The sequence below is a fragment of the Schistocerca gregaria genome, chromosome X (genome assembly GCF_023897955.1).
Source record: "Schistocerca gregaria isolate iqSchGreg1 chromosome X, iqSchGreg1.2, whole genome shotgun sequence".
Taxonomy (NCBI): Eukaryota; Metazoa; Arthropoda; class Insecta; order Orthoptera; family Acrididae; genus Schistocerca; species Schistocerca gregaria.
The window spans coordinates 439,431,729-439,449,957 of NC_064931.1; the positions used below are offsets into that span (position 1 = coordinate 439,431,729).

At 41.0% G+C, this 18,229-nt stretch overlaps 1 long non-coding RNA gene across 1 annotated transcript in view; it reads right to left on the reverse strand.

The window, feature by feature from the left end:
- The window catches only part of LOC126299239 (uncharacterized), a 113,032-nt gene extending 95,389 nt beyond the window's left edge, over positions 1 to 17,643 (reverse strand). The window contains exon 1 of the long non-coding RNA XR_007552751.1: positions 17,562 to 17,643. This is a non-coding gene — a long non-coding RNA (uncharacterized LOC126299239). The remainder of the gene's footprint in view (positions 1 to 17,561) is intronic.
- Between the last annotated feature and the right edge of the window lie 586 nt (positions 17,644 to 18,229).

The following is an 18,229-nucleotide window of genomic DNA, read 5'->3' on the forward strand; positions in this document are numbered from 1 at the left end:
TCATGATCATTCTGAATTCTGTGTTTTGTGACATGACATACGAGTATGTAGTAGTTAGACGCTGTTCATCATTAATCGCTCAAGAAGTAGAACAGCCATATCTTTTTCAATAAATGTTGAGATCTATATCATACGTAGCATATGACTTCTGTATCTACTTTCATATTTATATATTCTCTTGTATCAAACGTGAGATATCATCGCTCTTTGGTGATGAGATCGACTCAGTGTTTCTGTGACAGATTTGTAATTTAGACCAACGTTAATCGAGTAAGTGTGTGTGTGTGTGTGTGTGTGTGTGTGTGCGTGTGAGTGTATGTGAGGGAGGGAGAGAGAGAGAGAGAGAGAGAGAGAGAGAGAGAGAGTGTGTGAGTGTGTGTCAGAGAGAGAGAGAGAGAGAGTGTGTGAGTGTGTGTCAGAGAGAGAGAGAGAGAGAGAGAGAGAGAGAGAGAGAGAGAGAGAGAGAGAGCTTGATCCTGAAAAGCACTACGTCTAAATAGTTTTCGTTGCAAATGATCTTTTGTTATAATGAGTGATTCCGTGATGACATTATAAACCTTCAGGGACTATGAACAAGGGTAAATATGTCAATCTGAGATACGGGACGCTGCTCAGGAACGATGCAGTCTAAAGCTATAAGCGAAAATCATTCTGTAACCTCCGACAGAGGAATACATGCATCAGTACTGTTGTTGTTGAGATTTTACGGTAGACAACTATCAGAGGTCGTAGTGTGGACCATAACAAGAAAAAATATCTAATAAACATGGGCTCTAAAATACGTACCTTTAGAGCTATGACATCTTCTACACTGTGAAACACATCTCTTCTACTGCACAAGTGCCTATAGCTCTTAAGTTATACATTGTAGTGCCCATATTTATTCAACAATTTTTTCTTGTTTTGGTTATTACTGTCCCCTCCAAACGTATGGAAACCATGAGCTTGCAGTAGAAGAGTGATATTTCATAGTGTCAAAGATGAACATGTGACCACATCTCTGAAAGGATGCGTTTTAGAAGCCGTGTTTAGTGGACGTTTTCCTGGTTTTGGTCCTCTGAAAGTTGCCTACCCTGCAGTCTTAGCAACAACAATAGTGGTATTACACGGTCAGAGATCTCAGAACGATCGTCACTTATAACTTTCGAGTCGGCTGTTTCCGGAGCCGGGGCCCTTACTTGAAAGTGATGGATTTTTCTATCTCCATCAACCTAGAAAGTTTGGAAATTCATCACGGTATCACCCGTCCCTAATTATTTTGTTGTCAAAGGGTCGTTACTTCCTAATCTTATAAGTGTAAATATCGGAGCCCCAATGTCGATGATACCCTCAGAATTGTCGAGTTATTTACTCCACAGTCACCTGTCTGCCCTCAGTGGTCCGCAGCAATCCTCATCATTAGCTCATTGTTGGATATGGTAGATGACTCTGGCCGCAACAGTTTTTGCTGAACTGAGCTACTCTCGGGTTTCCCTTGACACAGGGGAACGCTGCAAAGCCCACTGCCTGCACGAGCTCGGATTTGGACTGTTCCACGTTTTGGCAGCCCCAGACAAAGGCTCTGATAACTTGCGTCTTCCCAGTCTTCATCTCGAATGTCAGGCCGATGACCAGCAGAAGTGCTAACAACATCCCAGCCCGTGTCATGTCATACTATGCCATTTACCGTGGCCACTAGAGCACAATTTTACCCTCCAATGTTGATGAAATACAAACCTTTGGGAAAGGCTTCCTACACCAAAGCAAGAAGGAAAATTCATTGAAACATGTGTCAGAGAATCTTTAGGTTTCGAGTTACTGTTGAATGTTTACTTTCACCAAAGTTCCAGGCACAGACCAACAACTTCATTTCACTCTTCAACCTTGACTCATTTAAATTTTTGCGCTGCAATTCAGGCTAGACATCAGCATCAGTTTGAGATTAATGTGCGGGCTGGAATTTTAAATAACTGTTTCCCCAGCATGTCTTACGGGTGCTGTCTATAGTGACTTTATATCTCCTAAACTTACCAGATGTTGTGACCTTGTAAATAAAAACAAACATACGGTTAATGCGTGATGGGTCTCCAACAAATTTGTCCCCATGCAGTACGATAGCTGTATAAATAGAGGAGGATCAGTTAAATGGACTGCGCGTTCAACTGAGCTCAATCCTTTGGATTTTTATCTCTGAAGCGCCTTAAACGCATGGTTTATGCCGCAGACGAAGCAGATGCAGAAGCTCTTCATCGACGTGTCACGAAAGCCCGAGAAAGCGTTATTCTCCGGCAGTAAATATTTTAAAGGGTGCTACAGTGCCTGATTCGACGAGTGCATGCGTGTGGTGATACAAACAGGGGAAACTTTGAAAATTTTGAGTTTCTAGTTGATGACCGTTTAAGCTGACAATGGGTAACTGATGTGTTGAACATTAGTTAAGTTTCATTAATAAGCTGGGAATGTGCTTGTGTGAACATTTTTCCTTGTTTTGGCAGAAGAAACCTGCTTACTAAGTTTGCGAAGGAATTTTTGAATCAGAATGTATAGTCTTAATGACACGCTCAGCCACCATCAACTTAGGCGAATATCAGTTTAATAATCGAAAATGTATTTTTCTTTCCCCCAAAACATCTACAGATGTGAGAGTGTTAAATGTCTCACCCGTATTCATACAGGAAAAATATAAATACGTATGCATCATTAGCAGTATGCTATCAAGTGCGTGTCTGATACGGAGAAATTCCAGGAAATATTGCCAGTGGATGGAAGAGTCATGTAGGAACATGACACGAGGATACAGCAAGCAAATATCGGGAGATCGCTCACCGGTCTGCAGCTTCAGAATGTTCGGCAGTTGGCTGATAGCACGGGCCACATGGCGCATTTTGTTCTCAGATAAGGGCTTCTCTTTGATGGACTGGCCTGCACATGTCCCGCCCTCTTATCACACTTCGGATAAGCTTCAGGCTTACGGAATTCCGCCGCCAATCTTTTCCCTTCCGCATATAATTGACACCCTAACGTAGAAACTTCCGTTTCAGAGATTTAAAGTCGCACAAAAATTTGGTTCGTGATTTATAAATCGTGTAGTATAACAGCTTTGTACTCTCAACGTGTTACGAACATTGTGAATTAACAGAAAACACATGAAGTTATTTCAAGTTGTTTCTACATCCTTGACCGCAGCATCACGATGCCGTAGCATATAGTTTCGCTTATTCGAATCTCGATGGTGGAGTCTTAAACTTTGTTTGTTTCTCCAGCACAACGGTACCTGGAATGCACGCTGCCTAAGCACAAGACTGCCACATTAAACCATCAGGCGAATAGAAAAATCATGAGAAATGTGAGTGCCAACACTGACCGTTAGACGGAAACTCTTAGCTACACGACTATGTCTTTTTTTAATAATGTTTTACATTGGATACTTCCTGTTTGACTCGTGACGCCTAATCGTTAACGTCTTGCAGCGTTACCTGTTACACGGGAGAATTTGTTTTCCATGGATCTGAATACGTAAAAAGATGCACAGTTGGGGTTTCTTCGTTCAAACAGCTGTGTCAAGTAATCCCAGCACAGGCTGGTGCCATCACTGTCCGCCTCAGTTAATGACTTTCGGCAGCCTCACCGTGGTCACCCATCAGCAGAGTAAATGAAAGTGCTGTTGTTTCGTCGCAGCGAAAGTCTTGCAGTCCTCAATCCTGCAGGTTGTAGAGATGTAGGCTACTGGCTGCCAGTGTGCTAACATATACCAGACGCAGTTGTCACCTTTCGTATTAATACATTCAGATTATTTGTAACAGTGTACGATGACAAGAAAAGAAACACATGAATGATCTTTCGACCTAGTTTAAAGCAGTACTAAATTAATCTTTATTTGTAATGGAACGCAATTTGGATTTTGATACTGTGAGTTTGTGGCACGTATAAGAGTACAGCGGTGGCGGAATTGGTGTCGACTGGCATCCATTGCCCAGTATTGATGGTCGCATTTGTATATCTATATTACTGGCCATTAAAATTGCTACACCAAGAAGAAGTGCAGATGATAAACGGGTATTCATTGGACAAATATATTATACTAGAACTGACATGTGATTACATTTTCGCGCAATTTGGGTGCATACATCCTCAGAAATCAATACCCAGAACAACCACCTCTGGCCGTAATAACGGCCTTGATACACCTGGGCATTGAGTCAAACAGAGCTTGGATGGCGTGAACAGATACAGCTGCAAATGCAGCTTCAGTACGATACTACAGTTCATCAAGAGTAGTGACTGGCGTATTGTGAAGAGCTAGTTGCTCGCCCAGCATTGAACAGACGTTTTCAATTGGTGAGAGATCTGGAGAATGTGCTGGCCAGGGCAGCAGTCTAACATTTTCTGTATCCAGAAAGGCACGTACAGGACCAGCAACATGCGGTCGTGCATTATTCTGCTGAAATGTAGGGTTTCGCAGGCATCGAGCCACGGGTCGTAACACATGTGAAATGTAACGTTCACTGTTCAAAGTGCCGTCAATGCGAACAAAAGGTGACCGAGACGTGTAACCAATGGCACCCCATACCATCACGCCGGGTGATACGCCAGTATGGCGATGACAATACACGCTTCCAATGTGCGTTCACCGCTATGTCGCCAGACACGGATGCGACCATCGTGATGCTGTAAACAGAAACTTGACTAATCCTAAAAAAATGAAGTTTTGCCATTCGTGCACCCAGGTTCGTCGTTGAGTACACCATCGCAGGCGCTCATGTCTGTGATGCAGCGTCACGGGTAACCGCAACCATGGTCTCCGAGCTGATAGTCCATGCTGATGCAAACGTCGTCGAACTGTTCGCGCAGATGGTTGTTGTCTTGCAAACGTTCTCGTCTGTTGACTCAGGGATCGAGACGTGGCTGCACGATCCGTTACAGTCTTGCGGGTAAGTTGCCTATCACCTCGACTACTAGTGATACGAGGCCGTTGGGATCCAGCACGGCGTTCCGTATTACCCTCCTGAAGCCACCAATTCCATATTCTGCTAACAGTCATTGGATCTGGACCAAAGCGAGCAGCAATGTCGCGATACGATAAACCGCAATCGCGACAGGCTACAATCCGACCTTAATCAAAGTCGGAAACGTGATGGTACGCGTTTCTCCTCCTCACACGAGGCATCACAACAACGTTTCACCAGGCAACGCCGGTCAACTGCTGTTTGTGTACGAGAAATCGGTTGGAAATTTTCCTCATGTCAGCACGTTGTATGTGTCACCACCTGCGCCAGCCTTGTGTGAATGCTCTGAAAAGCTAATCATTTGCATATCACGGCATCTTCTTCCTGTCGGTTAAATTTCGCGTCTGTAGCACGTCACCTTCGTGTCGTAGCAATTTTAACGGCCAGTAGTGTACAAGACTAGTCGCTCGATTAATTTCACATGCTATCAACGTCGTCACTGATCTGTGAAACTTGTAAGAAAGTTTCATTAAGTAGAAGTTCTAAATGGCATCTCGGACATTTATGATTTGTTAGTCACTACGCATTCCCGTTAAGAAAGGGTTACATTAAAGATGAGCTGCAGACAACCAGTAAATCAAGAGCATCATCAGGAAAGCAGAAACTCAGGTGAGGCACCGCTGTCGATCAGCTTGGGTAAGACACCGTCACGTCTTTTCACAAACTGCCAACATGTATCAAGAAGCAACAATCAGACTTAGAATGATGTTAATGGCTAGGTTTTGATAAAATTCAAACTGAAACTTGCTTCACGTGGTGAATTTATTAGTGACTGCTGGGCTATTAAATGAAGGTATTGTTCATTACTCATTATCCGACACTAATACAATAATGAAAAATTGATTGTATATTCATCTGGAAAAATACAAAAGTGTCTCTGCAGTTTCTTACACTCATCTTCAGAAATGTGGTTTCAGTGATTAAGAATAACATCAAATGGAATACTGAAACAGCAGTAGTGTATAACAATAACATGAGTTACAGCATTCCTGTTTATCGACCCCGTCACTAGTCATCCCACTGCGCTTAATCAGACAAGTTGCTGAAAGAACAGTCCACCAACGAAGCGTTGAGTTCCTTTTCAAGTGGGATTTACTCACTAACAGCTCATTGTTAAAGAAAGATGACATCAGTTGTTCTGTTTTTAATTACTATCACTGCGCCAAAGTGTAATTGTTTCAAGGTTCCTATCGTATGTGGCATGTAAAGTGGAACAGCAGGATTTATTATAGTGACAGTCCTACCCTTTTCCTTTACATTACGTCTGTTCGTATCTGTTGTGGTTTTCAGTCCGAAGCTCGTTTGCTACAGCTCTATATGCTATCTGTCCTGTGCAAGCCCCTTCATCTCTGTATAACTACCGCAACGTACAGCCATTTGAACATGCTTACTGTTTCTAAGCCTTGGGCTCTATCTACAACTCTTAGTCTCCACACTCGTTTGCATTACCTAGCTAACAATTCCTTGATATTTCAGAATGTGTCCTATCTACCGATCCCTTCTATCTGTCAAATTGTGCCATAAATTTCTTTTTTACCCAGTGCGATTCAGTACCTCCTCATTTATAATTCGATCTATCCAACTAATCTTAAGCATTCTTCTGCAGCGTCGTGTTTGGAAGGTTTCTATTCTCTTCTTGTCCGAACTTGTCCATGTTTCACTTCTGTACAAGGCTACACTCCACCTACATACCTTCAGAAAATACTTCTTAACGTTCAAATCTATATTAAATTTTAATAAAGTCGTCTTCTACGAATATGGTGTTCTTACTATTGCTAGTTTGCATTTTAAGTCCTCTCTGCGTCGGCTATCATCTGGTATTTTACTGCCCAATTAGCAAAACTGATCTACTACTTTCAGTGTCTTATTGCCAATGTCAAGTCCCTCAGCATTACCTGATTTAATTAGTTAACACTCCATTACCCTTGTCTTACTTTTTTTATGTTCACCTTATAATCTTTTCAAGACGCTATCCATTGCGTTCAAATGTTTTTTCTCAGTCCGTTGTCGTCTCTGACAGAATTGCAATGTCATAGGCAAGTCTTTAAGGTTTTTACTTGAGTCCCCTGAATTTTAATTCTTTTCCAAATTTTCTCTTGGTTTACTTCAGTTCTTGCTGAATGTATAGGCAGAAAAACATCGGTGATAGACTAAAAACATATCTCACTCCCTCCTCAACGACGGCTTTCCTATCATGTCCTTAGACTCTTATAAAGGCAGTCTGATTTCTTTACAAGATGTATATAAGCTTTCTTCGCACGTATCTTATTCCTACTACTTTCAAAATTCACAGAGTGTAGTCCAGTCAACATTGTGAAAATTTTCTCTAAATCTACTGACGCTATAAATGTAGGTTTGCCTTTATTCAAGCGATCTTCTGCTGTCCGTCGTAGGGTCAATATTGCTTCACATGTTCCTAAATGTCTCTGGAATCCAATCTGATATTTCGTGAGGTCGGCTTCTACCGGTTTTCACATGCTTTTGTAAACAGTATTTTGCAACTATGACTTACTGATGGTTCGACAGTATTCACGCATATCTGCATATGCCTTTATTGGTATAGCAATTATTCCATTCTTCTTGAAGTATGAGTCTATTTTGTTTGTTTCATATATTTTGATCAGCAGGAGGCATGTCATGAAATGTCATGAAATGACCCTCCAAAGTATTTAAGTTATTATGAAGGAATGTGGTTACTTCACGGGCCTTGTTTCTACGGAGATCTTTCAGTGCTCTGTTAGACTCTTCCCGCACTATCAAACCTCTCATCTCACCTTCACATACTTCCTCTCCTCTTTCTATAATATTGTCCTCAAGGCTGTTTCCCTTATATAGACCCTCCATATATTCGTTTCACTTTTCAACTTTTTCTTCTTTGCTTAGTACTGGCTTGCAACTCAACTACTGATGTTAATACCGTTGCTTATCTTTTCGCCAAAGGTCTCTTCAGTTTTCCTAGTTGGCTACTATAATAAGTGCACTTGCTGTTCATAGCAACTTATTCTTTTTCCTGTTTTCTTATTCATTATTAGGCCTTCTGCTGCATTACCCATGTGTAATTTTGAGTTGATAACCCTGTACTGACCTGACCGTATTCCCTTAATTCCCACAATATGTAACTTCAGTCTGTCGATCTCCCTTTCATAATTCTCTGTACCTATCTGATTAAGGGATTTAACACCCCACGTCGCGACTGGTAGAATGCGAGTTTTGTTTTTACTGATGACAACAGCATCCGGAGTAGTTCTCGCATCATTTATCACATCGTTCAACCATGCAGTAGACCTGCATGACTTCAGGAAATAAAATATCGGCGGTAGTTTCCTCCTGCTTTCAGTTGTTCGCAGTACTAGAACAGTCAGGCCACGTTTGCCAATGTCGAAAGGCCAGATTAGTCAGTCATCCAGTATGCTGCCCCTGCAACTGCTGAAAATGCAGCTGCTCCTCTTAACGAACAATATGTCGTCTGGCGTCTCCGCAGATGATGCTCCGTTGTGTTGCACCCACCGTATATGTATCGTCGAGGCCCGCAACCATTCACATTTCTGCAGGGTTAATGACAATGTTTCTATACACCCCACACCCAAAAACTCACAAAAAGCATGAATCATTGTCTTTCGCATTATGTAGTGGTTTATTAAGCAATAAACAAAAGTTGAAAATTGCCAAAATAATCCTCTTCTATTTTTTTCTTTTTTCTTACTTCGCTACGGTCGCACGTTCGATTCCTGCCTCGGGCATGGATGTGTGTGATTTCCTTAGGTTAGTTAGGTTTAAGTAGTTCTAAGTTCTAGGGGACTGATGACCACAGATGTTAAGTCCCATAGTGCTCAGAGCCATTTGAACCATTTTTTTTTCTTACGAGATATCTATGTTGAGTAATCCCCGAAGCTCAATCGAAAGGACGGATACCCCTCACTTGTAAACTACGCACGTGCAAACAGCATGCCTCTTTTCTATTGCATGATGCCCATGAAAGTCAATATTAATTTCTTGCGGTTACGACACTCTGAGCTTAACGACTGTAACTGGACACTTTCCCTTAAATGAAGCACTAAAACATCTGGCGCTTAATAGTTCGAGCATAAGACTTATTGATCGCGATTCGAACGGCTTTGTCATCAAGAATATTATTCACATATCATCGTCTGCTTTCGACGCCGTCACTACCCAAATTTCTTATGTTTTAGATGTTAGTTCTGTGGAGGCATTTGTAAGGTATCTTTGTGCATGTGACAACGTTTCTTTTATCGTACAAATCTTGAGGTGTTTTTCGTCATTACTACGGACATTATACTTATGGATGATACTAGCCTCAAATTCATATGTACTCTACAGTAATATTCTGTAGTCCAGATTTGTTCTTTCTGCCAAATGGCTGACTCATCTTGCATTACGCTTGTACCCCATTTAGAATCGGAATATTAACGCTATGTCATTATGTTTTTCCTAGCTAAATACGTTGTTATTGTATCTACGATAAAGGAAATTCGAGTATTTTAATAGTGGCTTACTCAATTAAAAGAATTGTACAGCACAATAATTACAGTGTGGTCCACTGATCGTGACCGGGCCAAATATCTCACTAAATAAGCGTCAAACGAAAAGAATTGCAAAGAACGAAACTTGTCTAGCCTGAAGGAGGAAGCCAGGTGGCGCTATGGTTGGACCGCTAGATGGAGCTGCCACAGGTCAAACGGATGTCAACTGCGTTTTTTTAAAATAGGAACCCCCATTTTTTATTACATATTCGTGTAGTACGTAAAGAAATATGAATGTTTTATTTGGACCACTTTTTTCGTTTTGTGACAGATGGCGCTGTAATGGTTTCAAACATATGGCTTACAATTTTAGACGAACAGTTGCTAACTGGTAGGTTTTTTAAATTAAAATACAGAAGGTAGGTACGTTTGAACATTTTATTTCGGTTGTTCTAATGTGACACACGTACCTTTGTGACCGTATCATTTCTGAGAACGCATGCTGTTACAGCGTGATTACCTGTAAATACCACATTAATGCAATAAATACTCAAAATGACGTCCGTCAACCTCAATGCATTTGGCAATACGTGTAACGACATTCCTCTCAACAGTAAGTATTTCGCCTTCCGTAATGTTCGCACATGCATTAACAATGCGATGACGCATGTTGTCGGTGTATCACGATAGCAAATATCCTTCAACTTTCCCCACAGAAAGAAATCCAGGGAAGTCAGATGAGGTGAACTTGCGAGCCATGGTATGGTGCTTCGACGACCAATCCACCTGTCACGAAATATGCTATTCAATACCGCTTCAACCGCACGCGAGCTATGTGCCGGATATCCATCATGTTGGAAGTAAGTACATCGCCATTCTGTCATGCAGTGAAACATCTTGTAGTAACATCGGTAGAACATTACGTAGGAAATCAGCATACATTGCACCATTTAGATTGCCATCGATAAAATGAGGGCCAATTAGCCTTCCTCCCATAATGACGCACCATACATTAACCCGACAAGGTCGCTGATGTTCCACTTGTCACAGTCATCGTGGAATTTCCGTCACCCAATAGTGCTTATTATGCCGGATTACGTTGCCGCTGTTGGTGAATGACGCTTCGTCGCTAAATAGCAAAAAATCTGTCATTGTCCCGTAATGTCTCTTGTGCCCAGTGGCACGACTGCACGCGACGTTCAAAGTTACTCCATGCAATTCCTGGTGCATAGAAATATGGTACGGTTGCAATCGATGTTGATGTAGCATTATCAACTCCGACGTTTTTGAGATTCCCGGTTCTCGCTCAGTTTGTGTGCTACTGATGTGCGGATTAGCCGCGACAGCAGCTAAAATACCTAAAACGTCCTGGCCGGACCGAGTCTCGAACACGGGACCTTTGCCTTTCGCGGGAAAGTGTTCTATCAACTGAGCTATCCAAGCACGATTCACGCCCCGTCCTCACAGCTTTACTTCTGCCAGTACCTCGTCTCCTACCTTCCAAACCTTACAGAAGCTCTCTTGCGAACCTTGTAGAACTAGCACTCCTGAAAGAAACGATATTGCGGAGACATGGCTTAGCCACAGCCTGGGGGATGTTTTCAGAATCTTATTCCAGCTAAGACACGTACTTGGGCATCATCATTTGTTACAGGTCGTGGCTGACGTTTCACATGTGGCTGAACACTTTCTGTTTCCTTAAATAACCTAACTATCCGGCGAACGGTCCGGACACTTGGATATGTCGTCCAGGATACCAAGCAGCATACATGGCACACGCCCGTTGGGCATTTTGATCACAGTAGCCATACATAAACACGATATCGACTTTTTCCGCAATTGGTAAACGGTCCATTTTAACACGGGTAATGTATCACGAAGCAAATACCGTCTGCACTGGCGGAATGTTACGTGATACCAGGTATTTATTCGTTTGTGACTATCACAGCGCCATCTATCACAAAGCGGAAAAAGTGGTCCCACTAAAGCACTCATATTTCTTTACGTACTGCACGAATATGTAATAGAAATGATGGTTCCTATTTAAAGAAACGCAGTTGATATCCGTTTGACCTATGGCAGCGCCATCTAGCGGGCCAATCATAGCGCCATCTGGTTTCCCCCTTCAAGCTTCTTTGTAGTTTTTTCGTTTGATGCTTATTTGATGAGATATCTGGCCCGGTCAGTATCAATGGACCACCCTGTATAAAGTTTTGAAAATTTTTATAATGTGCCGGTAAAAATAAACTACATAAGTGAAAAACGCATTGAATTAAGCGCTGTTGAATAGGAGCCAGAAGTAGGTGAGAGTTGCGGAAAATACCGTGGAGTATTTCTGAGATAAGATATACAGGGTGAACCAGAACTCCACCGACGAACTTTCAGAGGTTATTCAGCGATACCTTCTGAGTATTTTGGTGTCAGGGGCACATGGTCTCCGGCGGCTCGTTAAAGAGTTATTGCATTTCGTTTGGTTTCTTGTCCCAATTAGCTCTGTACCTGCATTGCACTGAAAATAATGCAAAAGTATGGTATTAGTCGACCATAATATTATTGCATCGTCTACTATTGCTGCCTACTGACACTTCCACGATCAGCGAAGATATAGTTTCCTTTTCTGTGTGTGGACAGTATTCTACACCTCGTCGAGATACATGAAAGCGAGGCGACACAATACTATCTGTCACTGCAGTTACCATTGGTCTGATGCGGCCCGCCACGAATTCCTTTCCTGTGCTAACCTCTTCATCTCAGAGTAGCACTTGCAACCTACGTCCTCAATTATTTGCTTGACGTATTCCAATCTCTGTCTTCCTCTACAGTTTTTGCCCTCTACAGCTCCCTCTAGTAGCATGGAAGTCATTCCCTCATGTCTTAGCAGATGTCCTATCATTCTGTCCCTTCTCCTTATAAGTGTTTTCCACATATTCCTTTCCTCTCCGATTCTGCGTAGAACCTCCTCATTCCTTACCTTATCAGTCCACCTAATTTTCAACATTCGTCTATAGCACCACATCTCAAGTGCTTCGATTCTCTTCCGTTCCGGTTTTCCCACAGTCCATGTTTCACTACCATACAATGCTGTACTCCAGACGTACATCCTCAGAAATTTCTTCCTCAAATTAAGGTCGGTGTTTGATATTAGTAGACTTCTCTTGGCCAGAAATGCCTTTTTTCCCATAGCGAGTCTGCTTTTGATGTTCTCCTTGCTCCGTCCGTCACTATTTATTTTACTGCCTAGGTAGAAGAATTCCTTAATTTCACTGACTTCGTGACCATCAATCCTGATGTTAAGTTTCTTGCTGTTCTCATTTCTACTATTTCTCATTACCTTCGTGTTTCTTCGATTTACTCTTAAACCATACTGTGTACTCATTAGACTGTTCATTCCGTTCAGCAGATCATTTAATTCTTCTTCACTTTCACTCAGGATAGCAATGTCATCAGCGAATCGTATCATTGATATCCTTTCACCTTGTATTTTAATTCCACTCCTGAACCTTTCTTTAATTTCCATCATTGCTTCCTCGATGTACAGATTGAAGAGTAGGGGCGAGAGGCTACAGCCTTGTCTTACTCCCTTCTTAATACGAGCACTTCGTTCTTGATCGTCAACTCTTATTATTCCCTCTTGGTTGTTGTACATATTGTATATGACCCGTCTCTCCCTATAGCTTACCCCTACTTTTTTTAAGAGTCTTGAACAGATTGCACCATTTTATATTGTCGAACGCTTTTTCCAGGTCGACAAATCCTATGAACGTGTCTTGATTTATCTTTATCCTTGCTTCCATCATTAGCCGTAACGTCAGAATTGCCTCTCTCGTGCCTTTACTTTTCCTAAAGCCAAACTGATCGTCACCTAGTGCATTCTCAATTTTCTTTTCCATTCTTCTGTGTATTATTCTTGTAAGCAGCTTCGATGCATGAGCTGTCAAGCTGATTGTGCGATAATTCACGCACTTGTCAGTTCTTGCCGTCTTCGGAATTGTGTGGATGATGCTTTTCCGAAAGTCAGATGGTATGTCGCCAGACTCATATATTCTACACACCAACGTGAATAGTCGTTTTGTTGCCACTTCCCCTAATGATTTTAGAAATTCTGATGGAATGTTATCTATCCCTTCTGCCTTATTTGACCGTAAGTCCTCCAAAGCTCTTTCAAATTCCGATTCTAATACTGGATCCCCTATCTCTTCAAAATCGACTCCTGTTTCTTCTTCTATCACATCAGACAAATCTTCACCCTCATAGAGGCTTTCAATGTATTCTTTCCACCTATCTGCTCTCTCCTCTGCATTTAACAGTGGAATTCCCGTTGCACTCTTAATGTTACCACTGTTGCTTTTAATGTCACCAAAGGTTGTTTTGACTTTCCTGTATGCTGAGTCTGTCCTTCCGACAATCATATCTTTTTCGATGTCTTCACATTTTTCCTGCAGCCATTTCGTCTTAGCTTCCCTGCACTTCCTATTTATTTCATTCCTCAGCGACTTGTATTTATGTATTCCTGATTTTCCCGGAACATGTTTGTACTTCCTCCTTTCATCAATCAACTGAAGTATTTCTTCTGTTACCCATGGTTTCTTCGCAGCTACCTTCTTTGTACCTATGTTTTCCTTCTCAACTTCTGTGATGGCCCTTTTTATAGACGTCCATTCCTCTTCAACTGTGTTGCCTTCTGCGCTATTCCTTATTGCTGTATCTATAGCGTTAGAGAATTTCAAACGTATCTCGTCATTCCTTAGAACTTCCGTATCCCACTTCTTAGCGTATTGATTCTTCCTGACTAATGTCTTGAACTTCAGCCTACTCTTCATCACTACTATATTGTGATCTGAGTCTATGTCTGCTCCTGGATACGCCTTACAATCCAGTATCTGATTTCGGAATCTCTGTCTGACCATGATGTAATCTAATTGAAATCTTCCCGTATCTCCCGGCCTTTTCCAAGTATATCTCCTCCTCTTGTGATTATTGAACAGGGTATTCGCTATTACTAGCTGAAACTTGTTACAGAACTCAATTAGTCTTTCTCCTCTTTCATTCCTTGTCCCAAGCCCATATTCTCCTGTAACCTTTTCTTCTACTCCTTCCCCTACAACTGCATTCCAGTCGCCCATGACTATTAGATTTTCGTCCCCCTTTACATACTGCATTACCCTTTCAATACCCTCACACACTTTCTCTATTTGTTGGTTAATAATTTTGAATTCAAATTATTACCATCGGCTAGCAGCGTTGTTTAATGGTTGCCGCCAAAGCTACTAGGTGGCCCATTCGTGTTTCAAAATGAATTGATATCTTTGATTTTGCGTAGCACATGTACACCAAATTAATTCCTTCAAAAGTCACAGAGTTCATTCAATATAGTTTATTTAATATAATTCACTACGGTGGATAGTCATTATACTTAGGCCCTATAATAAATGTCCAAACAGGGTCTTTAACCGAAATTCAAAGACATTTACTTTTAATTAGCCCTGCTTCCAATGAGGTTAAGTATTTCACGCTGTGGCGCATGGACTTAAGAATCGCGAATATTCAGAACTATAGCGCTAAAAGATCGGGCATTAAAGAAAATCTCGAACACAAAGGCTCGCAGATGCCAAAGACTCACAGGCGCTAGAGACTAACAGACGTGAAAAACTACAATATGTGCGTCGGTTTCATATAATAGTAATGAAACAAAAGGGACGTGCGTTTGAAACTCTTTGAATGAAGCCCCTTGCTACTCTGCGTATAATACTCTGTTCCATTGGTTCTTAATAGTCTTTTATTTAATTTTCTGCTTTAAAACGAGAATTCGAGATTTTATATGAAATATGGGAATCATTCGTGGCCAGTTAGAGTAAATTTTACTTTAAAAAAAGACGAGATATGTAGCGAGTGGCTACAGAGTTAGGGTGCTTGGGTCGGCTTATCGTGAATATACTTGATAATTCATGCAGGACTGATCTGAAAGTATTGAACAGTGGGATGCGTTTTCCTTAGTCACAACTGTACTTGTTTAACGTAACGTTACCGAGTGCTTCCGGTGGCGGTCACTGGAGACGAAGTGCAGTAATACCGTGGTTGGTTAGTTCTTGCTGCTAAGATTAATGCCCACGTTACTCTTCGCCCTCAAGCTTGCATTCAGAATTGCTCAGTTCTGTCTCGCCTTTGTTTTTCCGGCAGTGTTCGTTGCACTTTAACAGTGAAACACAGCAGCACGGATACGTTTACTGACGAAGAGTTGGTAGCTACGCACTTGGTGTACGGGTTCGCTGAGGGCGATGGAATAGCGACACAACTGTGCTGAGATGTTCCCGGAGCGACGGCAACCGCATCACAGCACTTTTGCATCTATTGTTGCACTACTCAGTGTATCATGTTGTACAGTTTAGTGATTGCATATCACAGGCTTTTCCACCGTTGTAAAGTAATTTCACAGCAATAAGGATGACTGGGTTAGCAAACTGAATAAATCGTAATTACTTTATTACTCTGCAACAGACCCACGGAGACCGTGTGTCCCTTATACCAAAATACTCGGCAGGTTTCCTGAACAACTTCTGAAACCTTTTCTGTGGAGTTCTGGTTAAACCTGTTTACATAGAGTGTATCCGAAAATGATAAAGCCAGAAAAGTTTTGCTCTATCCTGCCGTCTTACCGGCATAAAACAGTCATGTAACTAACTGTTTTCATTGAGAAAAGTCGCTTAGAAGAGACTAGTGTGAAAAACAAGAGGAGACGGTAAAGGAATATATTAAAGCAAAGCAAAATATTTGTGAGATATGTATGATGCTTTAAAAATTCGAAGTCATGTGTTAAAAGAAAGGGAGGTTACGCTTCAGTGGTGCGTCGATGACATCACAGGTTGGTATCAGGGAGAGAGTGTAATGGAATCAACAAAGTCCTTGCAAAGAAATCACTCTGGCATTCGATTTACTGTGATTTAAGGAAACCACAGAAAACCTAAAAGTGTGTGCCTGGACGGGGATTTGAACCCTCTCCTCCCCAATAGAAGCCCAGTGTCTGACCACATCGTCTGTGACTAGAAGACCGTCGCTCTGTCATAATGTATTCTTGGGGCGAAGGCTTAAAAATAAATAAGACATCTAACTGTAAATGAATGGGTTGAATGTCTTGCGTAGATTGAAATTAAAAAGAAAAATCTTTTGTATTGTTTTGCTGATATTACAAATTTGACTAAGAACACATGTACAGGAATTACGTAAGCGAGTGATTTGGGAAGAATGGAGGAGAAAAGGGTAATCACCAGATATCGCATACGATGAGAGGCTATGACTAACTATAAAAAGTTAAAATTTGATATGTTTCAAGAGAAATAACAACTCCATACTCTAAATAACTCAACGAAGAATTAAAATTGGGTAGAGAGGGCGGAGAGTACATTTATATAATCTACGTAACGTAAAAATCTCTACAACTTAAACAAAGATATCTATAGCTAATTATCTGTATCTCACCAGCTTACTTACACTTTTACAATGCAGTTAATAAACTGCAAAATAGAAATGCCGATACTTTTACGAAGAAGAAATATAAATCATTGGGCAGAAACAATAATTCCACAGAAAATATTTGGACCGTCAAAACAGGATGATGACTGGTAAACAGTTACTAACGATAAAATCTAGAAAGAAATGCCACGATGATGTAGATGGATACAGTAAAATGTAAAGTTATCCGTCAAGGCTGGACCCTTGAAGCCCACAAGGACAAACTTTTGGGTTAATTTTAAATCGAATTTGCAGAAACAGTCGAAAAGAATAATGGAATAAAGTGATCTGAATATCGGAGACAATTGTAAATAACCGAATACTGTAAGAGAGTACTGGAACAACCGAAAGTTAAAACAACAAAAGATCACGAGACAAAAAAATATGAACGGAATGTCTGCAATTCTCTTATGAAGCTATGAAAAACAAATGCCTCATTTCCGTTACAGAAGAATTAAAGCTCCTGAAGGCTTGCTGTACAAACTCTATCGTTATGATAACCCTTTGCCTTTTGTATCACATGCACAATAAAGTACCATTCGGACACAGTAACAAATAATAGTTGTTAGTAGAAATGAACGTCTCTTACCTTCTAGCGTCCTCCAACGCCATCATGCTTTTGGCGACACATTTGTATACAATAGTCCACTCTCTGCAATCTGTGAAGTCAGTATTCCAGAACATATTCACTCTTCCGTGTATGTAGCAACTTATAATGGAAATACAAAGTAGTTCAGAGTTCTCTAGAGGTTTCTGAAGGTCACAAATTATCGTATATTTGGCAAACAGCATTCTCATCTCCTCAGAAATACTATACTACTCAGTGACTGAAACACACCGGTCCACGTGTTGAAAGATGTCCGTGGGAGTTTCATGACATTTCCGTAAAACAATTTCGTTGAAGACAGATCACAGTGTGTTTTTCGTTTAAATAAATCACACGGAATAGAAGACTGTTCTACAGTATGGATAAAGAAATAAAAGAGAGATTGGCATACAGGTAAGAAATCAGTTGTTTACTTTTCTGTAAAGTCGTAATTAAACTTTACGTCCAGTTGTGATCCCTTTTCGTTATTAAACCTCACTTATGTTCTTGTAATAATTTCTTAAAAAACAACAAAAATACTAAATTATATTCTTCGGAGAACATATAGAAACGGGGCGTTCAGGAAAAATTATGAACAGTACACCAGTTAGGAACGTTTGCGTGTTAACTGATCAGCTAAATATATTTAGTTCGTACTAACAGAAGGAATC